This window comes from Nyctibius grandis, chromosome 12, assembly GCF_013368605.1.
Source record: "Nyctibius grandis isolate bNycGra1 chromosome 12, bNycGra1.pri, whole genome shotgun sequence".
NCBI lineage: Eukaryota > Metazoa > Chordata > Aves > Nyctibiiformes > Nyctibiidae > Nyctibius > Nyctibius grandis.
The window spans coordinates 10,219,959-10,236,805 of NC_090669.1; the positions used below are offsets into that span (position 1 = coordinate 10,219,959).

The window sequence follows — 16,847 nt, forward strand, 5'->3', positions numbered from 1 at the left end:
ATAAAGCGCACATTGCTAGCCAGCACTATCCAAGCAAGCCGTTGAAGATATTTAAGGCATACCCTTAACTGCAAACAGTGTACCTACCTTCTAGCTCTTTTAGACTCTTATTATAGTAGTCATTTATGCTGGTTTTTTTACTTCTTCAGCAGCCTAATTCAGTAATTGTGTTTACTGGTACAGAGCAGCCATTTTGTGACCCTTTCAGAAAAAGTTACAGCAAATCTGAATGTAAAAGTCAGTGTCCTGAAATTAGCTTTTATGTTTGTATGTTATAGCATGTATGAAGACTGAAGTAGAAATAAAATCCTGGTTAAAAAATAGCTATGCAGAATACCTGCAAGGTTTCCAGAGAGGAGCTAAAAAGATACAATGTCCTACAACCACTTCCTCCACTCATCACTCTTTTGCAGAATGTATCTAAGAAAAGTGCCTCAGAGGTTTCTTCAAACCTCTAATTAAAGGGCATACATAAAGTAGACAAAGTTCAAAATCAGATCTAAAATGCGTATCCTAAATTCAGTTAAGGAACAAAGCATTCTAGTGTCGAGGATGGAAGGATGACATTTGAAGGTGTCTGAATAACATCAGTGATAGATTTCCAGGCTTGATACTATTCAGTGGTGTGAGAAAGCTCTACCAGAACCTGGTGCTTGTGGAGCCTGAGAATAGTAAATGTTCAGCTACATATAATCCTGGCCCCAAACATACAGTACTTTGGAGATGCAAAGAGTAAGCACAAACAAGCTGATTTAAGTCCCATCAGAGTCAAGGGTTCTTGGCTGACTTCACTTCCAACCTTACACCGACTTCACAGGTGCTGAATGAGAGCCCAAATTTTACAAAGCTATTAGACTTCAGTTTCCTGTTCTTCTGGGAACATAGAACAATTGTCTCCAGCCTTCTTGGGTCTGAATTCTGATAATGTGGCAGGCAAGAGGGAAGCTCACAGTCAGCTAGGTAGTAGGCTGCAAGGGAAGAGGCCAGCTTGTACAGATTGCATTGCCTGATTTTCTTTTCTCACATGATAGTTTGGAGGCAAGAAGATGGAAAGGTGAATCTGAGTCATTCTCTACAATGATGGACCAGATTCAAAGCTGCCAGAAGTCACTGCAAATAGTCAATGTGTTACAGTGGGATTTTCAGACTTACACAGTTTAGCATGTTATATTTTAATGCTGCCTCCTGGGCCACCTCTCTGCTTCACTTGCTATCACAAGCGTGTCAGCATTTGGGATCCCATAATGCCTATGTGGCTACAACAGGGTTCTCTAAAGAGCTATTGCTAAGCTAAATGAAGAGCAGGGCAGTGTTTATATGAGATTTATAGTTGTCCTATAATGTGATCTAGATTTTGGCAACAAAAAGAACTGGAAACTTTGCAAACTACAAAGAGGTCCTTTGCTGGCTTTCTGCAGGCCTTAATTTGGGAACCACTGCCTTAAAAATGTCATAAATGACTGTCTCAGGAGTAAAATGATGTACATTCAAAACTGGTAATGGGCATAATTTATAAAGAACAGCTAATGCCAAATGGCTTTACCTACAACAGCATGCATATACATAATCATGAGAGGCAAGTGCCACTGAAGTAGAGGGCATTGGGCAAGCAGATGAATAGAAACGGAAAGAACTGGGCAGCCCCTTCTCTATGATAAGTTCCAGGGGATCTTTCATTCTGCCTTAAGCAGACAAGCATTAAGTTCTCAAAAGTCTGTTGAAAAGACTCGCAGCAGGATGTGCCAATCTCTACACCATGGAAAAATAAAAGACTACAGTTTTGCTGCAATTAGAATAAACAACTGTCCTTCATGTCTGTCAGACAGCAGGTGTCTCCCTTGGCCAGTATTTGTGACACGGGTAAAATGTTGTTAGGGTCCACCTCCACAGCCAGCATTATCCTCTTTTTTTCAGCCTACATTCCCATCATGCCTCATAGAAAAATCCATGGGGGACAGAAGATAACACTGAGTCCAAACCCTGAGAACAGAGCCCCATGAAAGCAACAAATTATAAACTGTACTGAAGAGATTTTCTTCAGGAAGATCACAGGTCTCATGCTTTAGTCATGGCCCCGTTCCTTTGCCAGCAGGTTCAGAGAGAGTGATCTGTGAGAGCTAAGTGATTTCTTTCAAGTAAGCTGCTCACGACGACTACAGAAACCTCAAGGATTACAGTGCACAAACAATGGGAGAAAAGCTGTTTCAAATAATACACCCAGACAATGGAGCTGCCATTATGGTAGCAATGCAAAATATGGACAGGGATTTAAATGAAACGGGTGATATCTGTATACTTTGGAGGGCTCACGTGTGCCAAATTTGGCAGCATGAGTGTTCATATTGCTTGTTGCTCCACCCCTTGAACAATGAGGCTAAACCCCATATGTGCAGGAGTTGGTAGAGCACAAGCAGTTTTGCTAATCACACTGCATGCAAAAGCAAAAAGACAAAGGAAACTAGTAATGCTTAGACTAGCATTGGGGAAATAATTAAGCATGAATGAAATATTGTATGTGGATTTGAAATGAATGTTCTTGGAAACAATTGTGCTCTTTCAGTTGTGCTGCTTTCCCCCCTAAGTTTCACAAAGTAATTTGCATGTCATTTAAATAAATACCATAAATTATTGCAAACTTTTTGGTTTTATTTACATAAAACAAAATGCTAATTTCCATTATTGTTTGGATTACCTGACAAGAGTGAAATGCGGAGGTCTGAGAGGAAACTTGTCTCTCCCCAAAATACTACAGATTTCTCACGTGTGAGCCAGAAAGCAGGACCCCCACCTTTAGCTTTGCCTTATGTAGACAATTAGTGCTCTATACATGTAACAGAGACACAGGATCAGATACTCCAGTTGAGCTAAGCTGGACCTGCAAGCGGTCAAGGGTACTGGTATAGGCTGCCTTGCACTTTTCACGAAAGGCCATGAAACCCTGACAATAACAACAGCCTCAGCACTGCTCGTCCACTGGCCAAGCCTGCTTCTTCTGGGATAGCTTAGTTGTTTGCAGCTTAAGCACACGCAGCGAACAACAACTCTACAGGCATACTGAACTTGCACAAGCCGCCTGAGTGCTCGACAGCGTCTACAGCGGATACTTGGTACAGCTTTCACACGCTGGGAGGTTAGGACACTCTTAACTTGCGTTTCTCTGATGAATTCTGTTTCTCTTTGAGAACTCATGAGGGTTAACTTCAACCAACCATAACTTACAAGGCCTACACTCTTCTCTGATGCTCATATTGTTTTCACTTCCATTCAGTGTTATCCACACATCACCAATTTGATTTCACCTCTGATAAATATTTGCCTTCCTTCTTGACTATTTAATTACACTTCTTTCTCAGAGTCCTCAAACCTGCTTTCTCCTCTCACTCCATCAGGAGGTCAACAGCATCCAATTCAGAACCCTTGTCATTCTGTGCATTCAGACAATCATGAAGAAATCAAATTACTGAAATACATAAATCCAGAAAAAGGTGAGTACAAGGTAGCCTAAAAAGTTAGGTAGGTGCACATCCCTCTGCAGGATCATATGGGGCCTGCTGGACACTGAAAAATAAATATAGGTACCGTCACCTGAAAAGCCGTGACCTAACCATCTGCAAAAGGAGGAACTGAATATCTAGCATAAATGTTAATGTTCTGCCCATAAGACAGTAAATGATCATTCAGCTTCTGACCTGTGAAGGCTGCCTGCAGGTTTCCTCCACAATGTCTTATTTACGTCTGGATGCTTTCTCCATGCTCTCTCCAGTTTAAAAGGGAACCCAACAAATATTCTCTTCTCTTCTCACACAACCCTGGGCTGCTTTTCCCCATGGTCTGTTGTAAAATACACCCAACATTACAGATTGCAAACCAGATGAACTCATTATACAGATGTTCTTTTCACAGAAGAATATCCTGTAGTCTCAATTTCTAAGGCTGTTTTTTGTTTTATAACCCAAGGGATTCAGCCTGCTTCCCATCTTGGATACAAAGGCATTTACTTTCCCGGACTTTGCTTAGTAGAGTCTTAAGTTTTGCTTCAACACAAAGGAAGTAAAATTGACTGGGTCTAACTTCATGATTTCCAGATATCACTAGAGTGTGCTGTAGATCATGAAATTTCAGTTAAGCACAGCTAACAGGGAAAAATCTAGCTGCTATACTAAATATTTTAAATTAATTACAAACATAGAAGCAACTTAACACTGACTCAAGTTCCCTTTAAAACAACATACACACTCAAGAGAGGTAATATAATACGTTAACAATTTAAAACGTTTTTGTTACTCAGGCTTGGTAAACACAGTGTGGTACACAACAGAGAACTAACTTGAGTCAGGCAGATATTCATATGCCTATACTGCACATAGAAAACTAAAATCCAGGCATGCAGTCTGAAAAAATGGGACTAGAACCAATATCCATAACAAACCAGGTAACAAGCAATGAGAGACTCTTTGTGGAAAACTTTCTTTGAAAAAAAATTATGAGACTATTCAAGTCACTGGAAGTCACAAGGGTAAGGCCTGGGGATGCAGAGTCAAGGGCTGAATAGTAATTACTTATACATATAAACAATGGTGCTGAAATTCCCAGTGAGAATAACAGTAGAACTGAACTAAATTCATCACAGGAGACTGCACCTGTCAGGTACCAGCTGTTAGTACGAGGGTGCCCAGCACAGTGACACCGCAAAGGGGACTGCACCCTCTGCAGGAAGGAAAGCATCAGCTCCCAACTCTGGGCTTCCACCCACTTCCAGCCCCTGCGGAGGTGGGAACCCTTGCCACAACCTACACCCAGCTCCTGGGCAGAAGCATTTTCCCTGCTCTTTCACCTACAACCTTCAGCCTAGGAAAGAAACATATATCCTGGCACACCATCCTTTAGCGCCTGTCAACTCCCAGTATAGGCATCAGAGTGACAGTGGGATAACGAACCCCGCACAATAAAGATGCTGAATCAGAAGAGTTTTTAAGCACACGCTTAACTTTACATATATTTAAGCATATATTAAGCATATATTTACACTTAAAACCACAGACTCAAATGCAAATTTAAAAACAAGCACCTATTTAAACATGAACAAAAGCTTAAATGGTTTACTGCGCTGAGGCCCCAACTGTCAAGACATAACCAGTATGCCATAGTTAGTGGTAACAGCAAACAGAACTATCAAGTGACGCTTCAGCAGGCTGTATGAACTGAGTTTGGTAGCCTTACACCATGAACCACATATTCATTATTATAACCATTTGTATTACTATTTGTAGCATCTAGGGAACCCCAATCAGGGCTCTATTGTGTTACAGACTGTACAAGCACAGAAAAATAGGATGGCTCTTATAACGACTACATCACAAGCCCCACTACCGTAATTAACATTGATTAGCATTGATGCAAACAGCATGGGAAGACAAAGATTGAGCCAATTTGGGAGATGAGGTACTTTCTCACCCTTTAAGGTGGCTCCTCTGGTTCCCAACTGCGGAACAGAGGGGAGGCTCTTTCAGTGGGGAAGGCTGCAGTCTCCACCACTCCCAGTTAGCAGCTCCCACAAGCACGTTCTAGGACACAAGATTCAAAGAGGCATCTTTGTCACTTACTAATCCAGTCTCTATCACAGGCAACTACATCACACAATCCTGACCTTAAAATTATCAAGAACCGTTACAGACCAGTTAAGAGTGTTTTTCTTCCTCTCAGGGCATACATCTCTGTAAATGTTACTCAGGTTGGCTGAAACAGTTGCACTATACTGTATGTCTTTACACATCAACCTCAACACTAAAGACTGCTATTTACTGTCACAGATCAGTATTAGTCCGAAATAGAATGGCTAGAATTGACGGAAAACAAGAATCAGAGTCAGACTTTCAGAGTATGTAAATCAACTAAAGTCAAAACACCAGCACTGAATCTGCTCCCTAATGGCTGAATGGGATATTCCCCTTGCTTCCCAAGCCCCCCTGCCCAGCATTTGTTACTCTTCCCTAATACCGTTGTGAAGCTGTATGATTGCAACCACCACCATCAATTCTGATCAAAAAGGACAGGTGGCAACTTCTGATCTACTTAATGTATTGGAAAAAGACCCAAAAAAGCCAGATCCACTTTAAACAAAATCTCAAAAGAGTGACCTTAATGGACATGGGATGTGGAGCTGCACATAATAAACTTCCTCCCTATCATCTGCATCTTCTCATCCCAGGCCCACGGCATTTTCCCACGTTTGCCTTGGATACTAAAGCAGTTTTTCCTTTCCAACTGTAGGAGAGAGTATCAACCGTTCTGTAATGCCAGCAAAAAAAATAACATTTTGAAATGGATAGTGTGAAATTATAGGGTTGAATATTTTGATTGTGTTAATGAAGTTACCTTCATTAATCAAATGAGAGTCAAGACCCGAAACTTTCCTATGAACCAACCTCTCCCCAAAATGTTTCTGCACGTTTTTGTTGCATAACCTAATGAAATACAGCCACCTTGAATTTCACTTTCACATCCAGTACCATGGAAAATATATCCACAGAAAATACATTCACACTAGAAAGTTTGTTCAGCTCTCCATGACATCACTTATGTCATAACCTAACCTGCAATCTGGTGCATCCTCAGACTTGGTGCATGTCTCAGAAACTCTCACATGCATTAAACTGAACATGTCAGTAACTATTTGCAGGATTACACTGTAACCACAATGCAATCGGGATATGTTTACGTGCTCAGCTGTAGTCAGGTTACAGTGTTTTGCTACTTTTTGCCGTTCTGGTAAAGTTTCTTAATTTAATTTTTTTTAAGATACTTCCTACAATTTCACTTACAGGGAAGTAAAAGATAATTCTGTAAAGCCTAAAAATAAACTTGGATCTGCTAAAAAAATTCATCATTTCACTCCCAGGCTTCCACCAGATGGGCTTGTCTGCTTTAGGTTTGACACCTTTGAGAACTACAAGCACGACTTATAAAGATGAGCAAGTTTACATGAGAATGATGACAAGATCAATTTTTTTAATGTTTACTTTCCCAAAATACTGTCCCAGTGTACTTATTACTGGAATACATTTATTTTTGGCAATTTCTCACTCACTTTTAATACTGTACTTATGTTGTTTGCAAATTTGGAGAGGTAATATCCAAATATATATGCTTCTCTACGTGTAATTCTTTCAGGTTTTCTCATTACATTCGTTAAACTATTTAATTGTCAAGGATCTGCTGGAGATACAGTGAAGACCCCCTGAACACCAGTTAAGAATAAACCTGTAATGAGAATAAATTACACACACATATCAATTGCTACAAGTCCTGTAAAGAGTGAGACCTTTCTACATAAACATCTGCTGCAGGATTAAATCTGATACATTAATAAAAGCCTTCCCCACCCAAATCAAATAATGGAAGTATAACAGTTACCCAACCAGTTAAAAGAATCAACCTTTTAAATAAATAAATTTGTGCTACACCAATTTATGTCACTGTGGTACTTAAGGCAAAACCTTCTAAAGGAATAGATTTACTGTGCATACAGATCTCCACTGGGTATGTGTAATTATGCAAAGGAAAGGCATTACTTTTAAAGTGGATGAATGGCTGATACTTTTTGATTTACTGCTAGAAACAGAAAAATGGTAATGGCATGAAATAAGCATTTGCAAAACCATTTTGGCAGACAGAAAATGTTTGATTTACCTAGGGCATCCATCAGGTTCTATATTTTAGATCAAAGTAGATAAATGGAAAGGCAAATGGATATTTGGAAAAAAAAAAAAAGCTACTGCTTTTCTGTCAGTCCTGCAAGTAAGTTAAATGTTTGGAGGGGGAAAAAGCCCAAGGCTCTTTGGATGGAAGGAAGTAATGATTCATCACTGCTCTGGCAACTACAGCTTTCTGTATTTACCTGGAAAGGTGAGAATTGCATGAAAGTAGTTGTGACTTTCTCATTCTGTGCCTGATTCTGAGGAGTGATTAGAAGGTGGCTGGCAAAGCTCAGCATTTCCATCTGACACTGGAAATGGGTAATGTGTACCCTTGGCCATATTTTCCTCTCAGCTCAAAGTTGTTCACTCTCTTTTTCTCTCCTCTTCTGGGGTGGTGAAGAAAATGTGTTCCAGTCAAGACACACTTCCCCCCTCCAAAATCAAAAACCACTGCCTTCTCAGATCCTTTCGAAATCTGTGCAATAGGAAAGCACACTGAAGGTAGGGTAAGGATTACTGGACAATTATCTGTGACAAGTCAAGAGACTGACAAACCAGAAATCAGCTTCTTCCTATGGCAGATTTTTTCCTAGAGGTTCCTAGTGAAAAGCATGATTTCTGAGTGTGCCATGATCCTATTTTGAACTCCTATACTGAAATGCATCACCAGGAGCTGTGTAGTGTATGCCTTGTGTCCAGCCCTTAAAGCATCACTAGACCTGTGGTACATGTCTTGCACAGATGGTCTGAACATGCACAGTAAATCTAAAATGTTTGGGACACATCTAATTTGTTGTGCTTGTGAAAATCCACAGGAGAGTACATGCACAAGAGCCCCTGGCACACCAGATTTACTGCAAGTGTGCGCAACATGTGTAGTGGGCATTTCCAGTAAGTGTCAGATTTGCTATACATGCATGGTAGAAAGGATTTGCTCACGTGCCAAGAAAAGGCTGGGATTACTAGACATCTGGAAATCGTGACAAACATACAGAATCCTTGATATAACCTCTCAACAAAATGTCTGGCTGGGGAAGGACACATCTGGAGAAATTCAACATACGTCCCTCTGCCCACTCCATCAGGAAATAACGCAGAGTGGGATATGGCCTTTACAGCCCTCTCCACATCATTATGAATATAAGCAGCAAATCCATCAGCTACTTCTGCATCCATTTATTCTATGGAAGGATTGCCCAGCTCTTAAGAAGCCAAAGAGCAACCAAAACTCACGTCTTTTGCCCAGATAGGTAAAAAAGCCAGCAGGATTTATAATTACACAATAACAGAGAGCTGGCTGCTCTCTGGGATACTCACTTCATACATTTATCATAACAAAACTAGCAGATATCTGCTCCTGCTGACATACAGGGCCTGTGTTTTTAACTCAGTAGCTTATCCTTGAACATTGAAATACCAGAATAGGTTACACAGAGAGGTTGTGGAAACTCCATCCTTGCAGATATTCAAAACTTGTCTCGACAAGATCCTGAGCAACCTGTTCTAGCTGACCCTGATTTGAGCTGGGGGGTTGGACTAGATGATGCTCCTTCCAACCTCCACTGTTCTGTAATTCTGTGAAGATCTTTCCCTTCAGTTTTGTAGATGCACCTACCTTCCAAGAAGTAATTCATTGATCATACCTCTACCATAGCCACGGTTACCACTGTATACAGAGAGTTCAAAGATTCTGTGTCTGTGGAGCGGGCCAAATTGTCTGCAGTGATCAAAAAAAAAAACAAAAACCAAAAAAACAAAAAACAAAAACAAAAAACAAACAAACCAAAAAATACAAAGTTTCAACAACAAGAGAGAGAACACAGAAAGACCAAGAAGGACAATGCTAGTCCTCTGATGCATTCCAGTATCTGTGACTGGTAAACAGCCCTTATACATAAGGCTTTACATACACTGCTCCACAGACGAGACAAAAGCCAACACATCTTCAGACCAGGCTCGCCAAGCAGCATCCAGACCTTTTGTGCCTATATGCCCTTCAATGTCCCCAAGCTTATCTTCAGTTATGCCTCTCTGAAACCAACAGCAACCCTGCTACACACTTCCACATATATAAACTCTCAAAATCAAGACTCAAGACTGTAAGTCCACCAAATGCAAGATGCATGTAAACGTGTAACAGCCAATGTACCTATGTGAGCTGAAGATTTGTGCACATCCAGGGATATCTGAAAGTTATACACTTTGTCTGTAGAAAAAGTAATTGCAAGCTTCCATGCAAAGAATTGTTAAAATATTGAGCTAGAAGTAAGGCTAGACTGTATTTCTCCTCCTGTAATAAATCAGCACTATATGTATATATTAAATCCAATCCCTTGATGTGTCCAGTTTCAGTGATAAAAACTTAGTGAGCAGGGCAAAAGTTATTGGGTAGAGATCGATATGCTTGCTTGTTGTCCTTGATTGGCAATAATGCGACATTTTCTCCTTGACTGTAAGAGGCGCTTTTGTGATTTGGGAGCATAAAGAAATTCTGTACTTGACAGATTTATATAGTAGGAATACGCTAATGTCCTTTGACCCGCTTAAGAATAAATACGACCTACCAAATTGTCATTTTTATGGGTATTTACAACTGAGGCACTTTGTAAACCTAAGAACTAATATTTCCCAAAGGAAATCTGTGCTCTCGAATCTTGATAAATTATTGAAAAATACAAGCCACTACCAGCCCTACAAATTTTCTTTTCTATTTTTCCTATTTTTAGTTACATAGGAGTTGTCAAAGCAGATTGGACAACTGATCTATTTCACCAAGTATGTTGCTGCAGCCATGGCTAGTGCTTCAGAGGAATCCTATAATATTTTTGGCTCTTTGATCAAGGCTGTGTAAAAAAAATTCTTTCCTGAAACCTGAAGGTTTTCAGTGCCTGATTGAAATATTATTCACATAATTCTTTAAGCTCTCAAATTCCTAGTAGAAAAGTATCACAAAATATAATTTACACACCTAAATGCCACCAGCTGCATTTGCTCTCATGAATGCTTCAGTTGATACTTTAAACAGATGGTGCAAGGAGTAAAATAAGCCATCCCAGTTCACCCCAACTCCAGTGCTCACCACCTCATGAGTCAAGTGCAGATAATCTGTAAATTGAATAACTTGTTACTGACCAACTACATCCCTAGTTTCTTAATTCTGCAGGCCAGGTGACCCAGGAAGCCTTCACTTCATTGCTGTATCTCAGCTCCACTTCATCTCACCTACCTGCTGCACTTGCTACATGAGTTTCTTCCATCACCTTTACGCTGTCTCTGCCCACAAAAGCTTTCAGAAAAGACAAATTAACTACCCACAGAGGAGAGACGGACACTAACGAGAGATGAGGACCTCTGCCCTTCAGAATCTTCCTCTGGAAGATGACAGCGCACGACTATACCTCTACAGCATGGTCTTAAGGAAACAGAAGTTTTTGATGCAAAAGTGATTATTAATACTGTCATCCATAACAGAATAGTTGAAAGCTATTTCCTTTTATCCTTATTCTCCAGCTGAAAGTTGACAAAAAGTCAACACTATTCAGGACAGTATCTTAAGACATGAGACTTACAGTATTTTTCCAGCAGAAGCTTATTGTTTCCTCTCTTGGTTATATCCCCGTACAACAGTACAGATCCTCTCAAAGACTTTCAACACATCAGATTTTGACTAAAGCATCATGACGTGGTGCTCTTCTCTACTTTATTTCTAAGGGCAGCTGCTTTTCTATTTTTCTTTGCGCATCTGCGGACAACAGAATCTTTTCTCTCTCACAAGAATGTCTTCATTAAGTCAGCTTCTGCCTTCAGCTTATTCTTAGTCTTCTGCATACTATAATCTATGTATATGCACAAGAAAGGCTTGAGAGGCAAACTGAAAAAGCAGGAAGCTGGAATAAACAATGAGGCAGGAACTGCAGGAAACTTGCGCATCTTTTCTTGCCATTACTGTGCTGCCTTCCGTTTCATTCTTGTTTACTGTTGATTTGGGATTCCTCCTACATTTGTATGAAAGATGATTTCAATGTCTTCTGTTTTGTGACCTCATTCTGATAGTGGTATGACATGGCACAGCTAATACAGTGACCGCAGCACAAAGTCAAACACTTCTGAGTTTAACTACTATCTTGAACACTTAATTTCATATCAGATTTGGCAAATCTAGATATTTAAAATTTCTTGAACACTTAACTTACACTCAGTGTTGTTTGCTGAGTAATAAAAAGGTCCTAAATACACACTGATTCATCAGCTCCTATGCTCTACAGTGGATATTCCACAGCGGAGAAAGGAACTCATCTATGAAGGCTGGAATACTTCAGTGCCCCAAAGGCATCAGTCTGAGATATTGCATAGGCAAGTAGTAACATTGCCAGCTGAAGAATAATCCAAGGAAAGTATTTAATAGGTCTGTCTGGACCCAAGTGAGTGAGTGTCAAAGTCTTTTTGACAGATGAAGTCAGGAATATGAATGCAGTCAGGAAACTATGCAACATTTTCAACTTAATATTGACTAAATACAGACTTTTCAATAGAAGATTCCTAGTCAGTCACCATATGAGAACAACGTGACTGAAATTAGTCCTAACACAGGTCTTTAACAGACATCCTAAGGGAAATAGGCTTTTTATCCCTAAAACAAGTGTTCAAAGGATCTATTAATCCTTGTCACTAAGAGTCAAACAATGGTTAAGAGTAGGGAAAAAAATTGAGAGAAGTTCCATAATGCCTCAACATGAACAATTTCTTGCAAGCCCTGGGACAAGCACTGGTTCTTATAAAAGCAAGGAGCTAATTGTGTAGGTTTCCCCAACACCTCTAAGGCAGGAATCCAGCTCCGTCTCTCTCTGAAGGATTTTAAGTTCTGATAGTATTTCTGCAGCGGGGACCGTAGAGTGGAGTGGAGGGTCAATTTTACTACACACCATGTCATGTTAGCCCACAAAAAGAATCTCTCAGCCCAATTCTCCACCCCTTCTAAACAGTATTTCATTTAGGTCGCATAGGTAAGCACTGCAAATGTGCAAGAAAAAAAGCCACAGACAGTTCTGTCCTTAAACTCAACTTCTAAGTTCCTCAGCACAGCAAACACTGACTGGATGTTAGGGCAAAGGTGCAAGAAAAGTGAAGTTTTGTAATGCAAACCTTTAGTGGTTTTGGGTTTTTTTGAAGATACATACATCTAAATCTGCTCCTAAACCAAGGAGCTGTGAATTCCAAGCCTGCATTTTGCTACAGATATCACCCCTTATTGCCATAATTATCCTGCAAAACTTCAGCTTTCATTTAGGAAAAAATGTCTCCCTAAGAACATATACCAGCAGAGATGATCTTGGAAACATAATGTAGGTGTGAACTCAAAGTCTTAACTGAAGAGGCTGCAAACAACCTGAAACCACAAACATCCCCATTCACTTCTCTCAAGAGAACCATGCAACGTAGCAATTTGTCACGGACTGCAAGATTTTGTTAAAGCCAAATATTTCGGTTTCCTTCCCCCTTCCTGCTCTTTCAGGACCTGCCTGCAAGTCCTTTATATTCCTCAGTTTCCCCCCAGTGAGGAGTTTGTTGGAATAGGTGCAGGAAACAAGAAGTGGACTCCAACTTGTAGTCAGGGGGTCTGCAGAGTCAAAATAATGGGATGAAAGAACAGCCTAGCAGCTGGATCAGCTGCCAAAATGACACAGGGAAGAAAATATCTGAAAATTATCCATAAATCTTACAAGCTTACGTGTTTACACATAATCTGTTATTACCAGTGAGTTTTATTTATCTGTAATTTCACTAAAGAGAACCCCATTTTACTAGGTATCTTTCCTGTACTAAAAGTGTACCAAATCTTCATGTAAAGTCATTTTCCCACACAAACAGACACTTATATTCTCTCTGCTGGTTCATAAGTTAACAGCAAGAACCCCACGTGAAGTTCAGGGGGGCATATTAGGGAACTGAGCTGTGGGCAATTACTGTTATATTTTCACAATCTATTTTCAAGTTTTTTTCTGCTCAGCACAGAATGGACATGAGTAAGTACAGCAACAATGCAAGAGCAAAACCTGAAAGAAAGAAGAGATCCAACAAGAAAGGGAGGCCATTATCTGACATTTTAAAAGGGCAAATCGAAAACTATCAACACCCAACAAAATGCTCAATGTAGGATGAGGTGATAGCTTAGAATATACTTAGGATACTGTAATGAGGCTAACAAGTGCTGTGTGTTTTAATGTAAATTAACACAAGATAATCTCTTCACATATTGAAGTGATGCACTTCAAATTAATTAATACATATTTAATAGAAGTCTTCTTGAACAGCTGTTATTTACTTCTGGAGTTTCTACACATTAGCACTGCCTGCTTTGTTCTGCTCTGAAGTTGTTCATACTCCAAAGTACTTTAACAACTTGGGCTGTATAAAAATTGAACAGTCTTCCCAAAAGAGACAGCCTTTCTGATAACTTAATATTTTATATTAAATATTCAAACACTTTCTGAACAAAAGGTCAAATTCTACTTACAGCATCTGTGTGAAACAGGCAAGCAGATGCTTAATGCTGCTAGACAAATACTTTCGTCACAAAGAATGATAAAGGGTTGGTAATCAGTCACATTTCCAGGCTTTAAAATCAGCTTTCCTTTACTTCTGTTCCCTAAATTCTGCACTTACCATTCATAGCTAACAATACAGACCCAAATTATGGCCTGTTCCTTCCGTAAGTGTTACACAGTCGTGTGTTAAACGAAGTCCTGACAGTGCAAGTACTGTCTACAGTATTCGTCGCATGTTATGGGTATTACACCAGCTCATTAGGGGTTTTGTCTTACAAAGACTACTGCGTATGACATTACTTCATTTAGACCTTGCATACAGCATTGAAGTAGTTCTCACCACCCCTTTTACTCAGATGGAAGCCCATTCGCATTCCAGTAACTTCTGAGTTTTTAGGATGTGAATGAATAGAAACCAATTCAAGAAACATGCTGGTAACACATTATATTTTTACACTCACAGTGATGAACGTGACTTTTGGCAACTGCAATTAGTTTCTTTAAAAATAATTCTCATCACTGAACAATCCTTATCAGTGTATCTGTTGTAGTTTTCAGCTGACAACTTGAAGATGTTTACTCTTCTTATGGCACTAGAGCACTGGCTAGTGCTCGTTGCTTACATGTCAGCCTTTCTAGCTTATAGGTTTACTGAAAATAACTTTCAAAGTTGGTAACAATTGTATTAGAAAACACCTGTTGGGACAACCATCATTAAATCTTCTGTGCAACGATGTATGGAAATATATACAGCTTGTGAAAGGCCTGAAAACAGCCCTAAATATGCAAAGGTGAAAAATATGTACTGATTTAAGCACGCTGATATTACTGATATCTAAATTAATTCTTTTTTATTTAATGTGGTGTTTTTTGACAATAAAGAGGACATAAGATGGAACGCATTACTCAGGCTAAGAACTTAAAGACTAAACCAGATCATAGAATCATAGAATCTACTAGGTTGGAAAAGACCTTTAAGATTATAAAGTCCAACCATAAACCTAGTACTGCCAAGTGCACCACTAAACCATGTCCTTGAGCACCACTCGTCTTTTAAATACCTCCAGGGATGGTGACTCCACCACTTCCCTGGGCAGCCTGTTCCAATGTTTGACAACCTTTTCGGTGAAGAAATTTTTCCTAATGTCCAATCTAAACCTCCCCTGGAACAACTTGAGGCCATCTCCTCTCATCCTATCACTTGTTACTTGGGAGAAGAGACTGACCCCCATCTCACTACAACCTCCTTTCAGGCAGTTGTAGAGAGCAATAAGGTCTCCCCTCAGCCTCCTTTTCTCCAGACTAAACAACCCCAGTTCCCTCAGCTGCTCCTCATAAGACTTGTGCTCTAGACCCTTCACCAGCTTCATTGCCCTTCTTTGGACTCATTCCAGCACCTCAAAGTCCTTCCTATAGTGAGGGGCCCAGAACTGAACACAGTATTCGAGGTGCAGCCTCACCAGTGCCAAGTACAGGGGGATGATCACTTCCCTAGTCCTGTTGGCCACACTATTTCTGATACAGTGTTTTACCTGGTAAATATGCTGTGGGTGAATGAGAGTGTGGAAGACAGATTTAAAAAGCATCTTCATGATCCTCAAATAATTCTGCACTGCCTATACCAGCAGCTTGGAGTTAGAGCTGCAGATGCAAGGAATGAGGAAGATGACCCAATTTTTTTTCCCCCTGAGCGTGGCTGGTACAAGACTGGGTTAGCTTTTAGCTAGAATCAGTTTCCCGATTCCTATGAGGCCACATGAATGTTCCTGCTGGCACAAGAGAAATGGTGGGGACAAGTGGTTGCGATGGAACTGTTGGTTTTGATGGAAGTGCAAACACACAGCAGATTAAAATGCCTGCATAAACGTGGACTTTGACAAAGTAGTGCTGGCCACAATAAACAGGCACCTGAAAGAATTTCTATGCATTGTAACTTTGTCAGCATATTTAGGAAGAAAAGGCAAAAAAGCAGAAGAATGCCAAGGTTGTCGTAGGGTCTAAAGAACCTCTTTTCCAGGAGGTCAGCACACCAAAGACATTTCACTGCTTTTGATGGGAGTCATATGGGAGACAGACTAGTGCAGAAAAAAAATCCCGAGGAGAAGACAATCTCATACTGTGATGTTCTGGAATCACCGTCACATTAATGAAACTAAATTTCTTGAAAATCTTCTTGCCTTTGGAAGGAGGATGTATCTTTTGTTCAGAGAAGCATGGGCACTCTGCCAGCTGACACAAAAATGTTTTTGTATACTTGCTTTGATATCTACAATATAACTTTAATTAGCATCAGCAGAAGCCTGATGCATGGATATCAAGGAAAGAGAGAGAGAGAGAGAGAGAGAGAGAGAGATCCCAGAGGACAAACTTAGGTCCCAGTTCCAAGGAATGAAAACATATACCCAACATTTTATACAGCCATGACATAACAGGTATTCTTTGGGTTATTTTAAACTTCCTTAGAGCTAAAAGATCAAATTAAAGGGGAAACTCTTACAACATACACAGTGAGACTGTCATATTTTTCCTCTACATTTTACAGGAAAAAAAAAAAAAAATAAAAAAATCTGTGTTTACCTGTCAGCTTTGGTAGAAAGGTTTCGAT

The 16,847-nt window shown here is 40.0% G+C and overlaps 1 protein-coding gene across 1 annotated transcript in view; it reads right to left on the minus strand.

Annotated features, from left to right (window-relative positions):
- C12H19orf12 (chromosome 12 C19orf12 homolog) overlaps window positions 1-16,842 on the minus strand; it is a 32,604-nt gene extending 15,762 nt beyond the window's left edge. Inside the window, exon 1 of the mRNA XM_068411050.1 lies at window positions 16,820-16,842. The gene's annotated coding sequence lies outside the window, so the exon portion shown is untranslated. The remainder of the gene's footprint in view (window positions 1-16,819) is intronic.
- Window positions 16,843-16,847: the final 5 nt, after the last annotated feature.